Genomic DNA, 15,850 nt, shown 5'->3' with positions numbered 1-15,850 from the left:
GAGATGTCATACCGCTCAGACGTACCCAAAAATATTTACAGGAGAGATTTGTGTTGTATTTGCTGAATGAGGCTTAACATGGCAAGAAATCAAGCCCTTGTTTTATCAAATCCATGTGGCGTTATTGTGGACAAGGTCGAAATCTTAAAGGGGTTGTTCCACAAACACACTTACTCCCTATCCTCAGTTTAGGGGATGTGTCTGATCTGTGGGGGCCCTGACGATAACAAGAACAGGGATCCCGTTCCTCCATATGATGAGAGCTGTAGGCCATGCTTGTTTTCTCTATGAGATAGCAGACTATAGAGCTCAGCAAACTCCAGAAGCCTTTAAGAGATGAATGGAACGGGTGTCCATCACTTTGTTTTAATGGGTTAACACGGTTCTCCCTGTTCTCATAATTGGCTGGGGTATCTAACTATCGGACTCTGGTCCATCAGACACTTGTGCCGTACCCTGTGCCTAGGAGATCAGTGTCTTTCATAAGACATAGGACTATAACTGAATACAGCCTTAAAGGGATAGTCTCTTAGCTACAACCTCTTTTTGGAATAAAACTAGCTGGTCAAACAGTTGTTACTGAAGAGTTGCTGTCCACCATCCAATTCCAGTGAGGGTGCCCATTACATATTGACTGGTTGGGTCTACCATAGCTGAAGCCACTCATACTTAGTGGTTACCTTGGCTCATAGAGGAGGGGTCCCAAGTTATGATGTATTAGGACACATGGACAAGGGTTGTGAATAACCCCTTAAACTGGAGCTGGAAAGATAAAGGTTTTATGACTTTCACATATTGAGTAATTACCTAAAATTACTTAACGTCCCTAAGCCAATCATACGAACTCCAAGTGTCTTCACACCAACGTGCCCTAGTGGACTGGCCAAACATGAATGCTTATTTAGAAAATGACAGTCACATAAGATGCTGCCTGACAATTACGGGGGCAGTTTATTCGATAGGGGAACGACATCTATTTTGTGTGACAAAAGAGTTTTCTGTCCGTCTGTCTCTAGGAGCAGGGTCCAGTGCAGGCCTCAACTGGACAGCACCCTCACAGTAATACAGAGAATGAAGGCGCAGTTTTGATAGGCCACTCTAAGGTCTGCACCAGGCATGACCGTTAGTAGAATAAGGCAGGATTCCTCAACAGTAGATCAGAGGTGATAGGAACAACCTAAGTCTGGAGGAAAAGTGCAGGCGGCCCCCAAAAACATAACTATGCCCCAGTCTACTTTTCTCCATGAGTGGAGTAAGGCCTCATTCACACCTCAGTGAATCACGGACAGCATGGAGATGACGGACAGCACATGTATCCATTGACTATATTTTGTGTATTCACACATCAGTGGTTTTTCAGGGACACCATGGAGGAATGCCCTATTTTTGTCCGTGATTATAGATCCCTCATTCACAATATAGCCTATGGGTCAGTGAAAACCACAGACGAAACACAGATGCTATGTGTGTTTGGTCAGTGGTCTTCACATATCGTTGCTGGGAGATGGTCTGGAAATTCATTACAGGCTTAGCAAAGTCCATGGCATACAGATTACACATGGAGAAAAAGCAGAGTATGCTACACTTTTCCATCCATCGTCATTACACCTTGTCCTGTCAAAGTGCAGAGGGTGCGGCAGTGGCAGAGAGGGCAGAGCCTCTAGGTGTAACAACAACGCCCCCATTGCTCCTAGAGGACCAACACAGATGCACATATCAGATTGGTGTACTAAGAGATAGATAGATAGATAGATAGATAGATAGATAGATAGATAGATAGATAGATAGATAGATAGATAGATAATAGATAGACAGATAAGGTCCTATTACACCTGCAGATGTAGCAGGCGATTGTAAGGAAGAAAGCGTTTCTTCCCGGCTAGCATCTGCACGCTAATGGAGGAAATCACAGAGGAGGACGCTGATTCAGAAAATTATCAGACCTTTTTACTTTTGTTACGGCCTTGTGCTAAAATGTAAAAAAAAAATAATAATAATAAAATACGTTTTTTAGTCTTCACAGGGCCTCTCATTTCTCTTGATCATATTTGAGATGTTTCAATAGATTGACTGGAGTCCACCTATGATAAATTCAGTGGACTGGACATGATTTGGAAAGACACACCCCTGTCTACATAACCCCTGTCTATATAAGGTCTCACAGCTAAACCAAGCCATGAGGAGGAAAGGACTGCCTGTAGAGCTCAGAGACAGGATTGTGTGGAGGCAATGACCTGGAGAAGACTACAAAACATTTCTGCTGCACTGAAAGTTCTCAAAAGCACAGTAGCCTCCATAACTTCTAAACAGAAGAAGTTTGGAACAAGTTACCAGGACGATAGATGATTGATAGATAGATAGATAGATAGATAGATAGATAGATAGATAGATAGATAAGATTAGATGATAGATAGGCAGCACATTGGCACAGAGGTTAGTGCATTGTAGTCCTGGGGTCCTAGGTTTGAATCCGACCAAGGTCAACATCTGTATGGAGTCTGTATGTTCTCCCCGTGTCTGTGTGGGTTTCCTTCCACACTCCAAAGATATACTGATAGGGACCTTAGTCTACTTTCACACTGGCGTTTTGGCTTTCCGTTTGTGAGATCGTTCAGGGCTCCCACAAGCGGTCCAAAACGGATCAGTTTGCATTCTAATGCATTCTGAATAGAAAAGGATCCGCTCAGAATGCATCAGTTTGCATCAGTTCCGTCTCCATTACGCTTTGGAGGCGGACACCAAAACGCTGCTTGCAGCGTTTTGGTGTCCGTCTGACAAAACTGAGCCAAACGGGGACACAATGTAAGTCAACGGGGACGGATCCGTTTTCTATGAAACAATCTGGCACAAAAGTTAACGGATCCATCCTCCATTGACTTTCAATAGTGTTCAAGACGGATCCATTAAAGATAATACAAACGGATCCGTTCTGAACGGATGCAGGCGTTTGTATTATCTGAACGGATCCGTTTGTGCAGATCCATGACGGATCCGCACCAAACGCGAGTGTGAAAGTGATTGTGAGCCCCATTGGGGACAGTGTGATGCTAATGTCAATAAAAGGGCTTTGCAATATAGCAGCGCTACGTAAGTGGATAATAATATATATAGATTACACGATAGAGAAAATGTATTAGACAGATAGAGATAGATATAAGAAATAGGCAGCTAGATGTGAGATGTCTGGGGGGCACTGCTTGCCTCTGGTTATTCTAGAGCTGTGTTTGCCCTCCAGTATCATGGTAATGGTAAGGGACAAATGACTGAAACAGGATGGCACATCCTGTTGGTGCAGTGAGGCATCACATCCCTGTGCAGGAGGGTCTGCCAGGTGAGCTGCACCGGGTCCTAGACACAGAAGTTTGCCCGCCGCACAGGCGGGTGTCTGCCAGCACACGGCCACAGGAGCGTCACCCGGCGAGCACGACCTCCGGAGACTGCACGGGACATGTCACCGCCAACTTGTGCAGTCTGATACCCCGCTAGGTGCCATGTACAGTGCCAGCACCTACCTCCCTCCGCGTCCTCCGTCACCTCTGCTGCAGGTAGTACTGCCTGCTCCTCCTCGCCCGCCTGTCCCTCTGCAGCTCCCACTAGTGATAGAGATGGCACACACACACACACAGCTCCGCTCCTCTCACAAATCACTCACTGCTGTGCGAGCATTACCTCACAGGAGGACCGGGAGGGGGCACCAGCCTCTGCTCTGCCAGTCAGGAGGATAGACTGCCGCCACCTGCTGACATGGACCCATACTACTACCGCAGTGCCCATTGCCATTCAGGAAAGCGTTTCCAGACGTTGGGCCAATCCCTGTCTGAACAAGGGCTTAGAAAACACATTGGTGGGAGGTATGACGTATTAATATAATATGTAAAACCTCTGGTCGTTGTCTTTCCATGCATACTGCCTCCATTCACTACTGTGTACATATAATATGTATTTCTTAGTCAGAGTATATTAAATGTGAAGTGGACTCTACAAGGGATGTTTATTGATTTTCAATTATACATTTGTGGCTTGTTAAAGGGATATAAATAAGAGTAATTGCTAAATTATAAAACGTACAAGTTAAATAAAACTATTGTGAACACTTTTTCTATGTTTTTATACCTTATTAATGATTACCAAAGAATAAGGTGAGATCTGCAGAAGGATCGGAGAAGGTGGAGCACACAGGGTAAGAGAGGCATATGGATGAGTTTATGAGATAACACAAAGAATAAGGTGAGACCTGCAGAAAGATCTGAGAAGGTGGAGCACACAGGGTAAGAGAGGCATATGGATGAGTATATGAAATAACACAAAGAATAAGGTGAGACCTTCAGAAAGATCGGAGAAGGTGGAGCACACAGGGTAAGAGAGGAATATGGATGAGTTTATGAAATAACACAAAGAATAAGGTGAGACCTGCAGGAAGATCTGAGAAGGTGGAGCACACAGGGTAAGAGAGGCATATGGATGAGTATATGAAATAACACAAAGAATAAGGTGAGACCTTCAGAAAGATCGGAGAAGGTGGAGCACACAGGGTAAGAGAGGAATATGGATGAGTTTATGAAATAACACAAAGAATAAGGTGAGACCTGCAGAAAGATCGGAGAAGGTGGAGCACACAGGGTAAGAGAGGCATATGGATGAGTATATGAAATAACACAAAGAATAAGGTGAGACCTGCAGAAAGATCGGAGAAGGTGGAGCACACAGGGTAAGAGAGGAATATGGATGAGTTTATGAAATAACACAAGGAATAAGGTGAGACCTGCAGAAAGATCTGAGAAGGTGGAGCACACAGGGTAAGAGAGACATATGGATGAGTATATGAGATAACACAAAGAATAAGGTGAGACCTGCAGAAAGATCGGAGAAGGTGGAGCACACAGGGTAAGAGAGGCATATGGATGAGTATATGAAATAACACAAAGAATAAGGTGAGACCTGCAGAAAGATCGGAGAAGGTGGAGCACACAGGGTAAGAGAGGCATATGGATGAGTATATGAGATAGCACAAAGAATAAGGTGAGACCTGCAGAAAGATCTTAGAAGGTGGAGCACACAGGGTAAGAGAGGCATATAGATGAGTATATAAGATAGCACAAAGAATAAGGTGAGACCTGCAGAAAGATCTGAGAAGGTGGAGCACACAGGGTAAGAGAGGCATATGGATGAGTATATGAAATAACACAAAGAATAAGGTGAGACCTTCAGAAAGATCTGAGAAGGTGGAGCACACAGGGTAAGAGAGGCATATGGATGAGTATATGAGATAACACAAAGAATAAGGTGAGACCTGCAGAAAGATCGGAGAAGGTGGAGCACACAGGGTAAGAGAGGCATATGGATGAGTATATGAAATAACACAAAGAATAGGGTGAGACCTGCAGAAAGATCTGAGAAGGTGGAGCACACAGGGTAAGAGAGGGATATGGATGAGTTTATGAAATAACACAAAGAATAAGGTGAGACCTGCAGAAAGATCGGAGAAGGTGGAGCACACAGGGTAAGAGAGGCATATGGATGAGTATATGAAATAACACAAAGGATAAGGGGAGACCTGCAGAAGGATCGGAGAAGGTGGAGCACACAGGGTAAGAGAGGCATATGGATAACATATGAAATAACACAAAGAATAGGGTGAGACCTGCAGAAAGATCTGAGAAGGTGGAGCACACAGGGTAAGAGAGGGATATGGATGAGTTTATGAAATAACACAAAGAATAAGGTGAGACCTGCAGAAAGATCGGAGAAGGTGGAGCACACAGAGTAAGAGAGGCATATGGATGAGTATATGAAATAACACAAAGGATAAGGGGAGACCTGCAGAAGGATCGAAGAAGGTGGAGCACACAGGGTAAGAGAGGCATATGGATAACATATGAAATAACACAAAGAATAGGGTGAGACCTGCAGAAAGATCTGAGAAGGTGGAGCACACAGGGTAAGAGAGGCATATGGATGAGTTTATGAAATAACACAAGGAATAAGGTGAGACCTGCAGAAAGATCTGAGAAGGTGGAGCACACAGGGTAAGAGAGGCATATGGATGAGTATATGAGATAACACAAAGAATAAGGTGAGACCTGCAGAAAGATCTGAGAAGGTGGAGCACACAGGGTAAGAGAGGCATATGGATGAGTATATGAGATAACACAAAGAATAAGGTGAGACCTGCAGAAAGATCTGAGAAGGTGGAGCACACATGGTAAGAGAGGCATATGGATGAGTATATGAAATAACACAAAGCATAAGGTGAGACCTGCAGAAAGATCTGAAAAGGTGGAGCACACAGGGTAAAAGAGGCATATGGATGAGTATATGAAATAACACAAAGAATAAGGTGAGACCTGCAGAAAGATCTGAGAAGGTGGAGCACACAGGGTAAGAGAGGCATATGGATGAGTATATGAGATAACACAAAGAATAAGGGGAGACCTGCAGGAAGATCTGAGAAGGTGGAGCACACAGGGTAAGAGAGGCATATGGATGAGTATATGAGATAACACAAAGAATAAGGTGAGACCTGCAGAAAGATCTGAGAAGGTGGAGCGCACAGGGTAAGAGAGGCATATGGATAACATATGAAATAACACAAAGAATAGGGTGAGACCTGCAGAAAGATCTGAGAAGGTGGAGCACACAGGGTAAGAGAGGCATATGGATGAGTTTATGAAATAACACAAGGAATAAGGTGAGACCTGCAGAAAGATCTGAGAAGGTGGAGCACACAGGGTAAGAGAGGCATATGGATGAGTATATGAGATAACACAAAGAATAAGGTGAGACCTGCAAAAAAGATCTGAGAAGGTGGAGCACACAGGGTAAGAGAGGCATATGGATGAGTATATGAAATAACACAAAGACTAAGGTGAGACCTGCAGAAGGATCGGAGAAGGTGGAGCACACAGGGTAAGAGAGGCATATGGATAACATATGAAATAACACAAAGAATAGGGTGAGACCTGCAGAAAGATCTGAGAAGGTGGAGCACACAGGGTAAGAGAGGCATATGAAGAGGCATATCCTACATGTAGTTCATCCATAGGTTAATAATAGGTTAGGGTGATCATTTTCATAACCCCCAAAAGGAGGACACCATACCCGGGACAGTGGGTGACAATACAACACACAGAATGAATAAACCATATTTACGGATGCAAATAGGGGGACATGGTGTCATGAACCCACTATTTTCATGCGCAAGTATTACAGTTATTATTATTACTCACCTGGATTCAGATGGGGATGGTACTGTATGGAGTCTGTATGTTCTCCCCGTGTCTGTGTGGGTTTCCTTTCACACTCTAAAGATATACTGATAGGGAACTTAGGCTACTTTCACACTCGAGTTTTGGCTTTACGTTTGTGAGATCTGTTCAGGGCTCTCACAAGTGGTCCAAAACGGTTCAGTTTTGCCCTAATGCATTCATATACTCATCCATATGCCTCTCTTACCCTGTGTGCTCCACCTTCTCAGATCTTTCTGCAGGTCTCACCTTATGCTTTGTGTTATCTCATATACTCATCCATATGCCTCTCTTACCCTGTGTGCTCCACCTTCTCAGATCTTTCTGAAGGTCTCACCTTATTCTTTGTGTTATTTCATATACTCATCCATATGCCTCTCTTACCCTGTGTGCTCCACCTTTCTGCAGGTCTCACCCTATTCTTTGTGTTATTTCATATGTTATCCATATGCCTCTCTTACCCTGTGTGCTCCACCTTCTCAGATCTTTCTGCAGGTCTCACCTTATTCTTTGTGTTATTTCATATACTCATCCATATGCCTCTCTTACCCTGTGTGCTCCACCTTATCAGATCTTTCTGCAGGTCTCACCTTATTCTTTGTGTTATTTCATATACTCATCCATATGCCTCTCTTACCCTGTGTGCTCCACCTTATCAGATCTTTCTGCAGGTCTCACCTTATTCTTTGTGTTATTTCATATACTCATCCATATGCCTCTCTTACCCTGTGTGCTCCACCTTATCAGATCTTTCTGCAGGTCTCACCTTATGCTTTGTGTTATTTCATATACTCATCCATATGCCTCTCTTACCCTGTGTGCTCCACCTTCTCAGATCTTTCTGCAGGTCTCACCTTATTCTTTGTTTTATTTCATATACTCATCCATATGCCTCTCTTAGGCTACTTTCACACTAGCGTTCGGAACGGATCCGCTCCGATAATGCAGACGTTTGCATCCGTTCAGAACGGATCCGTCTGCATTATTACTTAGAAAATTTTCTAAGTCAGAAAGTAGCCTGAGCGGATCCGTTCAGACTTTACATTGAAAGTCAATGGGGAACGGATCCGCTTGAAGATTGAGCCATATAGTGTCATCTTAAAGCGGATCCGTCCCCATTGACTTCCATTATAAGTCTGGACGGATCCGCTCGCCTCCGCACGGCCAGGCGGACACCCGAACGCTGCAAGCAGCGTTCAGGTGTCCGCTCACTGAGTGGAGCGGAGGCTGAGCGCTGGCAGGCGGATGCATTCTGAGCGGATCCGCCTCCACTGAGAATGCATTAGGGCCGTGCGGATGCGTTCGGGGCCGCTCGTGAGCCCCTTCAAGCGGAGCGCACGAGCGGACACCCGAACGCTAGTGTGAAAGTAGCCTTACCCTGTGTGCTCCACCTTCTCAGATCTTTCTGCAGGTCTCACCTTATTCTTTGTGTTATTTCATAACACAGCCTATTTTTAGTGTTATTTCATTTGTTATCCATATGCCTCTCTTACCCTGTGTGCTCCACCTTTCTGCAGGTCTCGTCTATTCTTTGTGTTATTTCATATGTGATCCATATGCCTCTCTTACCCTGTGTGCTCCACCTTCTCAGATCTTTCTGCAGGTCTCACCCTATTCTTTGTGTTATTTCATATGTTATCCATATGCCTCTCTTACCCTGGGTGCTCCACCTTCTCAGATCTTTCTGCAGGTCTCACCTTATTCTTTGTGTTATTTCACATACTAATCCATATGCCTCTCTTACCCTGTGTGCTCCACCTTCTCAGATCTTTCTGCAGGTCTCACCTTAGTCTTTGTGTTATTTCATATACTCATCCATATGCCTCTCTTACCCTGTGTGCTCCACTGTCACGAGGGTGTCAAGAACCACACCTGACTCCGTTATACCCGGGGTCAGGAAGTGACAGCGGTTGGCTGCGCGCTCTATGTAAGATAGGGCTGTTTCCTTATGGTAGCTTTCTGGGTTTGCTTTGCAACCCTTTTTGGCTCACTCAGGGATCCGTAGCTCCTTCTCCTCAGCTGTTCCTTGTCCAGCACTCCCAACCTCCTTATATTCCCCTCTCACACTTCTCTGGTTGCCAGATATAGAGCTTCCTGCCTGGACATCTATTCTGACCCTCTGGAGCTGTGTTGCTGCGTTCTCTGGTTGTTGGTCCAGAACGCTACCCTCCGGATCCCTGTTGGACCCTTGTGGTCTGCTGTGGTCGCCCACCTGGGTGTATGTGTTTGTCTGTATTGTTTGTCCTCTCCCTGGTGTTTCCCTCTTAGTGTCAGTGGTGCGGACTAGCGATCCCACCGGCCCGTTCACTATCTAGGGCTCATTTTAGGGAAAGCCAGGGTTTAGGCACGTGATCGCCGCACGCGTGAGGAACCTGTCTAGGGACGTCAGGGCAGTCAGGTGCCAGCCACAAGGTGAGATAGGGGTCACCACCTTTCCCTCTCCCTTGGGCAGGGCTTTCCCTTTTCCCTCCCTGTGCGTGACGCCGGTCATTACATTATATCTGGCCCTTATTTTGTGTAGGTAAAAAAAAATATATATATATATATTTTTTTACCTACTTAGAATCCAGTATGGATCAAATTGCTGCTCTGTCCAAACAATTTCATGGCCTGTCTTTGGAGGTGGCAGGATTGAAGGCGTCGGTCCTCCAGCAACAGCAGCAATTACAACAGACCGCAAGCCCAGCGGTTGCTACTGGTAACCAGGTTGTTGCGGAACCCAAGGTCCCTCTTCCTGACAGATTTTCTGGGGGAAGGGACAAGTTTTTGACATTCCGTGAGGCCTGTAAATTATATTTTAAACTGCGCCTTTACTCCTCTGGTAATGAAGAACAGCGGGTGGGGGTTGTTATTTCCCTCCTGCAGGGGGACCCGCAGTCCTGGGCGTTCTCTTTACCTACTGATTCCCAGGCTCTTCGGTCAGTGGATGAGTTTTTCGGGGCCTTGGGTCTCATATATGACGACCCTGACCGAGTCGCACTGGCTGAATCAAGATTACGGAGACTCCTACAAGGAGAGCGGCCGGTAGAGGAGTATTGCTCTGAATTCCTTAGGTGGGCTACGGATACCTAATGGAACGACCCGGCTCTCAGGAGTCAGTTCTGCTCTGGGTTATCCGAAAGGGTTAAGGATGCGCTTGCATTATATCAGACCCCCTTTTCCCTTGATGCGGTTATGTCCCTTTCTATCCGAATAGATAGACGCCTTAGGGACAGGTTGAAAAAACCGGAGCAATTGGTAACCCCTCCCAAGCAGCAGTTAGTCTGTACGGACTTAGACGAGCCTATGCAGCTAGGAGGAACTACTCGTCAGGTCCGTCCTCCTGAGGCTCGCCGTAGGCGTGGGGTTTGTTTTTTTTGTGGGGAGAGGGGTCATTTCATTAATGTCTGTCCTTCTTTCCTCAGAAACAAAAGACCGTCGGAAAACTACTAACCCCAGGCTGTGTGGAGGATGTCAGCCGGGGGGTATATGTTTCCTCCATACGTACATCGCAATTTGTGTTGCCAGCGGTTATTGTTTTTGGTGATAAGACGGAGACTATTTCTTTCTTTCTAGACAGTGGAGCACGAGTAAATTTCATAGATGCCCATTTTGCCCGCACTATGGGTTTGTCTCTCTGTACGCTACAGAGACCTATTCCCATATTCGCTATTGATTCTGCTCCTCTGTCTCAGAGAAACCTCACCCACATTGTTCATAATTTACACCTTCGGGTAGGGGACCACCATAACGAGATGCTTTCATGTTATGTTCTGGAGGGGCTTCCCACTCCGGTAGTGCTGGTTCTCCCCTGGTTGGTAGCGCACGATCCAGTGGTGGATTGGCAGGCCAGGGAGATATTGGAGTGGAGTGAGCAGTGCAGAGAAAATTGCTTAAATAGCAATTGCTTAGTCGCCTCCATAACTACCCTACCTACATTTATTTTGGATTTTGAGGACTTTTTTTCTGAAAAGGGTTGTCAGAAGTTACCACCTCATCGTCCTTATGATTGCCCGGTTAACCTTATTCCCGGCGCAAAATTACCCAAGACCAGGTTATATAATCTTTCGGGTCCAGAGAGACAAGCCATGAAAGAATATATCTCCTAGAGCTTGGCTAAGGGACACATCAGACCCTCTTCTTCACCCGTGGCTGCAGGGTTTTTCTTTGTTAAAAAGAAAGATGGGGGCCTGCGTCCTTGCCTAGATTTTCGCGAATTAAATCGGATAACCATCCGAGACCCATACCCTCTTCCTCTCATTCCTGACCTGTTTAACCAGATTGCGGGTGCTAGGTGGTTCTCCAAACTTGATCTTAGGGGGGCCTACAATCTGATTCGTATTAAGGAGGGGGATGAGTGGAAGACAGCTTTTAACACCCCTGAGGGGCATTATGAAAATCTAGTTATGCCTTTCGGTCTGACCAATGCTCCTGCCGCTTTCAACATTTCATTAATGACATTTTTAGTCACCTAATCGGCAGGTTTGTGGTAATATACCTAGATGATATTTTAATTTATTCGTCTGATCTGAGAACACATGAGGTGCATGTCAGACAAGTACTGCAGGTCCTACGGACGAATAAATTATATGCTAAAATTGAAAAATGTGTCTTCGCCGTTCAGGAGATATAATTCCTAGGTTATTTTTTATCTGCTTCAGGTTTCCGTATGGATCCTAGGAAGGTCCAGGCAATTTTAGATTGGGATCTTCCTGAGAACCTCAAAGCACTGCAACGGTTCTTGGGCTTCGCGAATTTCTACAGAAAGTTCATTAAAAATTATTCACTTATTGTAAAACCCCTTACTGACATGACTAGGAAAGGGACAGATTTTTCTAAATGGTCTGACGCCGCTAAAGTTGCTTTTTCCTCTCTAAAAGAGAGGTTTACCTCGGCACCTGTACTAGTCCAACCTGATGTCTCTTAGCCTTTTATTGTTGAAGTCGATGCGTCAGAGGTGGGAGTGGGGACGGTGCTGTCTCAGGGTCCATCTCCTGGCAAATGGCGTCCTTGTGCTTTCTTTTCTAAAAAACTATCTGCAGCAGAAAAGAACTACGATATTGGCAATAGGGAACTATTAGCTATTAAACTAGCGTTTGAAGAATGGCGTCACTTTTTAGAGGGGGCAGTCCACCCCATCACTGTGATTACGGACCACAAAAATCTTCTGTACCTCGAATCAGCTAAGCGTCTCACCCCTAGACAAGCTAGGTGGTCGCTATTTTTTACCAGGTTTAACTTTGTGATTACCTATCGTCCTGGGGCAAAGAATACCAAGGCTGATGCACTATCTCGTTGTTTCCCTGAAGGGGGTAATGTGAGTGATCCGGTGCCCATTCTTCAAAGAGGAGTGGTTGTTTCTGCGGTACACTCTGTTCTGGAGGGGAAGGTGTTAGAGGCCCAGGGGGACGCCCCGGTCTCTTGCCCCTCAGAGAAATTGTTTGTACCGTTGAACCTGCGTTTCGAATTATTAAAGGAACATCATAATTCGGCACTTGCTGGGCACCCGGGTAGTAAAGCAACCTTGGAGCTATTGTCTCGTCGTTTTTGGTGGCCAAGGTTGCGTCAGGATGTATTGGATTTTGTGTCTTCTTGTTCTACCTGTGCACGCGCAAAAGTTTCACATACACGTCCTGCAGGGTCTCTATTACCACTCGTCATTCCCAATAGACCATGGACACATCTGTCAATGGATTTTATCACTGACTTACCTTTGTCTGCGGGTAAAACAGTTATTTTTGTAGTAGTGGACAGGTTTAGCAAAATGGTACACTTCATTGCGTTACCCGCACTACCTAATGCTAAGACTCTTGCTCAGGTATTCGTCAGTGAAATCGTGAGGCTTCACGGGGTCCCCTCCGATGTTGTTTCGGATCGGGGTACCCAGTTTATTTCTAAATTTTGGAAAGCTTTTTGTTCCCGTTTGGGGGTACACTTGTCCTTTTCCTCAGCTTTCCATCCTCAGTCGAATGGACAGACTGAGCGTACCAACCAAAACCTGGAGACATATCTAAGATGTTTTGTGTCTGAAAACCAAGAGTTGTGGTCATCATATTTACTGTTAGCTGAGTTTGCCATAAATAATCGTCGTCAGGAATCCACTGGCAAGTCACCATTTCTTGGTGCATATGGTTTTCATCCCCAATTCTGTACTTTCAAAGAGGGGGGGTCTTCTGGGGTTCCCGAAGAGGAACGGTTTTCGTCATCTCTTTCATTGGTATGGCAGAAGGTGCAAGCTAACTTGAAAAATATGGGAGGTAAATACAAATGCATGGCTGATAAGAGACGGTCGCCAGGTCCGGACCTAGGAGTGAATGACTATGTGTGGTTGTCTACTAGGAATATTAAATTGAAGGTTCCCTCTTGGAAACTGGGTCCTAGGTTTATTGGTCCTTACAAAATTGTAGCCATCATCAACCCCGTGGCTTTTCGCCTGGAGTTACCTCAGACTTTTAAAATCCATAATGTCTTTCATAAGTCGTTACTCAAAAAATATGTTCCACCTCTAGAACCGTCACCGCTGCCTCCCCCTCCTGTTGTTGTGGATGGTAATCTAGAATTTCAGATATCCAAAATTGTTAATTCTCGTCGGGTCCGCCGCTCTCTTCAATATCTGGTGCATTGGAGAGGTTACGGTCCCGAGGAAAGAATGTGGGTTCCTGCGTCTGAGGTAAACGCCGACAGACTGGTTCAGGTTTTTCATGCCTCTCATCCTGAGAGACCTGGTCCTGAGTGTCCGGAGGCCCCTCGTAGAGAGGGGGGTACTGTCACGAGGGTGTCAAGAACCACGCCTGACTCCGTTATACCCGGGGTCAGGAAGTCGCAGCGGTTGGCTGCACGCTCTATGTAAGATAGGGCTGTTTCCTTATGGTAGCTTTCTGGGTTTGCTTTGCAACCCTTTTTGGCTCACTCAGGGATCCGTAGCTCCTTCTCCTCAGCTGTTCCTTGTCCAGCACTCCCAACCTCCTTATATTCCCCTCTCACACTTCTCTGGTTGCCAGATATAGAGCTTCCTGCCTGGACATCTATTCTGACCCTCTGGAGCTGTGTTGCTGCGTTCTCTGGTTGTTGGTCCAGAACGCTACCCTCCGGATCCCTGTTGGACCCTTGTGGTCTGCTGTGGTCGCCCACCTGGGTGTATGTGTTTGTCTGTATTGTCTGTCCTCTCCCTGGTGTTTCCCTCTTAGTGTCAGTGGTGCGGACTAGCGATCCCACCGGCCCGTTCACTATCTAGGGCTCATTTTAGGGAAAGCCAGGGTTTAGGCACGTGATCGCCGCACGGGTGAGGAACCCGTCTAGGGACGTCAGGGCAGTCAGGTGCCAGCCGCAAGGTGAGTTAGGGGTCACCACCTTTCCCTCTCCCTTGGGCAGGGCTTTCCCTTTTCCCTCCCTGTGCGTGACGCCGGTCATTACATCCACCTTCTCAGATCTTTCTGCAGGTCTCGCCTATTCTTTGTGTTATTTCATATACTCATCCATATGCCTCTCTTACTCTGTGTGCTCCACCTTCTCAGATCTTTCTGCAGGTCTCACCTTATGCTTTGTGTTATCTCATATACTCATCCATATGCCTCTTACCCTGTGTGCTCCACCTTTTCAGATCTTTCTGCAGGTTTCACCTTATTCTTTGTGTTATTTTATATACTCATCCATATGCCTCTCTTACCCTGTGTGCTCCACCTTCTCAGATCTTTCTGCAGGTCTCACCTTATTCTTTGTGTTATTTCATATACTCATCCATATGCCTCTCTTACCCTGTGTGCTCCACCTTCTCAGATCTTTCTGCAAGTCTCACCTTATTCTTTGCGTTATTTCACATACTCATCCATATGCCTCTCTTACCCTGTGACTTCCACAGTACCCCGCTCCCTTAACAGTAACCTCCACCGTACCCCACTCCCTTAAAGGGAGTCTGTCACCTGATTTTCACTAATATAACTAAGAGCACTGCCCCGTAGAAGATTGCATACACATCCCAGACATACCTGTGTGCACTTTGTGTCTCTATTCCATGTCCAGGAAAAGTACTTTTATTCTGCTGGAAAACAGCTCCCAAGAGCAGGGGGAGGGGCACAAATATTCATGAGGAAACTCCAGAAATTGTTGTAATTGAAGGTAAACAAAGGGCCAGAAGAGAACCAGGGAAATGGGAAAATATATATTTTTTGCCAAAAACTTGCTTAGCTTAGTTATATATTGCTGCCCATCAGATTTACAGTGCTATGTATATTTACCCCTTTAACACTGACCTCCATAGAGCACCGTCCCCTTAACTGTGACCTCCACAGCAGCCTGCCCCCTTAACTGTGACCTCCACAGCACACCGCTCCCTTTACAGTGTCATCCACAGCGCCCTGCCCCTTTAAAGCTGACCTACGGCAGTGAAGAAAAATGGCTGGGTTGTTATGGAAACCTGGTGTAAAACTGTGTGTATGTGGAGACTAAGGGCCTGTAAGCTTCTATTGGCTGATAAGGGTCATGTGACCGTGTGTATGGCAGTTGGGATATAAGGAGAAAGACCTGCAGGCTTCTATTGGCTAATGCACTTTTGGGGAATATCTTAGGAACGGTACGTGCTAGAGAGCTGAGATCCGGTCTAAAACCTTCCCGGACACCTGATGTGCCAA

The 15,850-nt window shown here is 45.8% G+C and overlaps 1 protein-coding gene across 3 annotated transcripts in view; it reads right to left on the bottom strand.

Annotated features, from left to right (window-relative positions):
• Positions 1 to 3,647, bottom strand: part of BMPR1B (bone morphogenetic protein receptor type 1B) — a 455,592-nt gene extending 451,945 nt beyond the window's left edge. For 2 of the 3 annotated variants that reach the window (XM_040418173.1, XM_040418171.1), the window contains exon 1: positions 3,509 to 3,647. The gene's annotated coding sequence lies outside the window, so the exon portion shown is untranslated. The remainder of the gene's footprint in view (positions 1 to 3,508) is intronic. The other variant, XM_040418174.1, reaches the window with a different exon arrangement.
• Positions 3,648 to 15,850: the final 12,203 nt, after the last annotated feature.

The sequence above is a fragment of the Bufo bufo genome, chromosome 2, assembly GCF_905171765.1.
Source record: "Bufo bufo chromosome 2, aBufBuf1.1, whole genome shotgun sequence".
In the NCBI taxonomy this organism is placed as follows: domain Eukaryota; kingdom Metazoa; phylum Chordata; class Amphibia; order Anura; family Bufonidae; genus Bufo; species Bufo bufo.
Note: the sequence above shows the minus strand (reverse complement) of the source record. Positions and strands in the feature narration are given on the sequence as shown.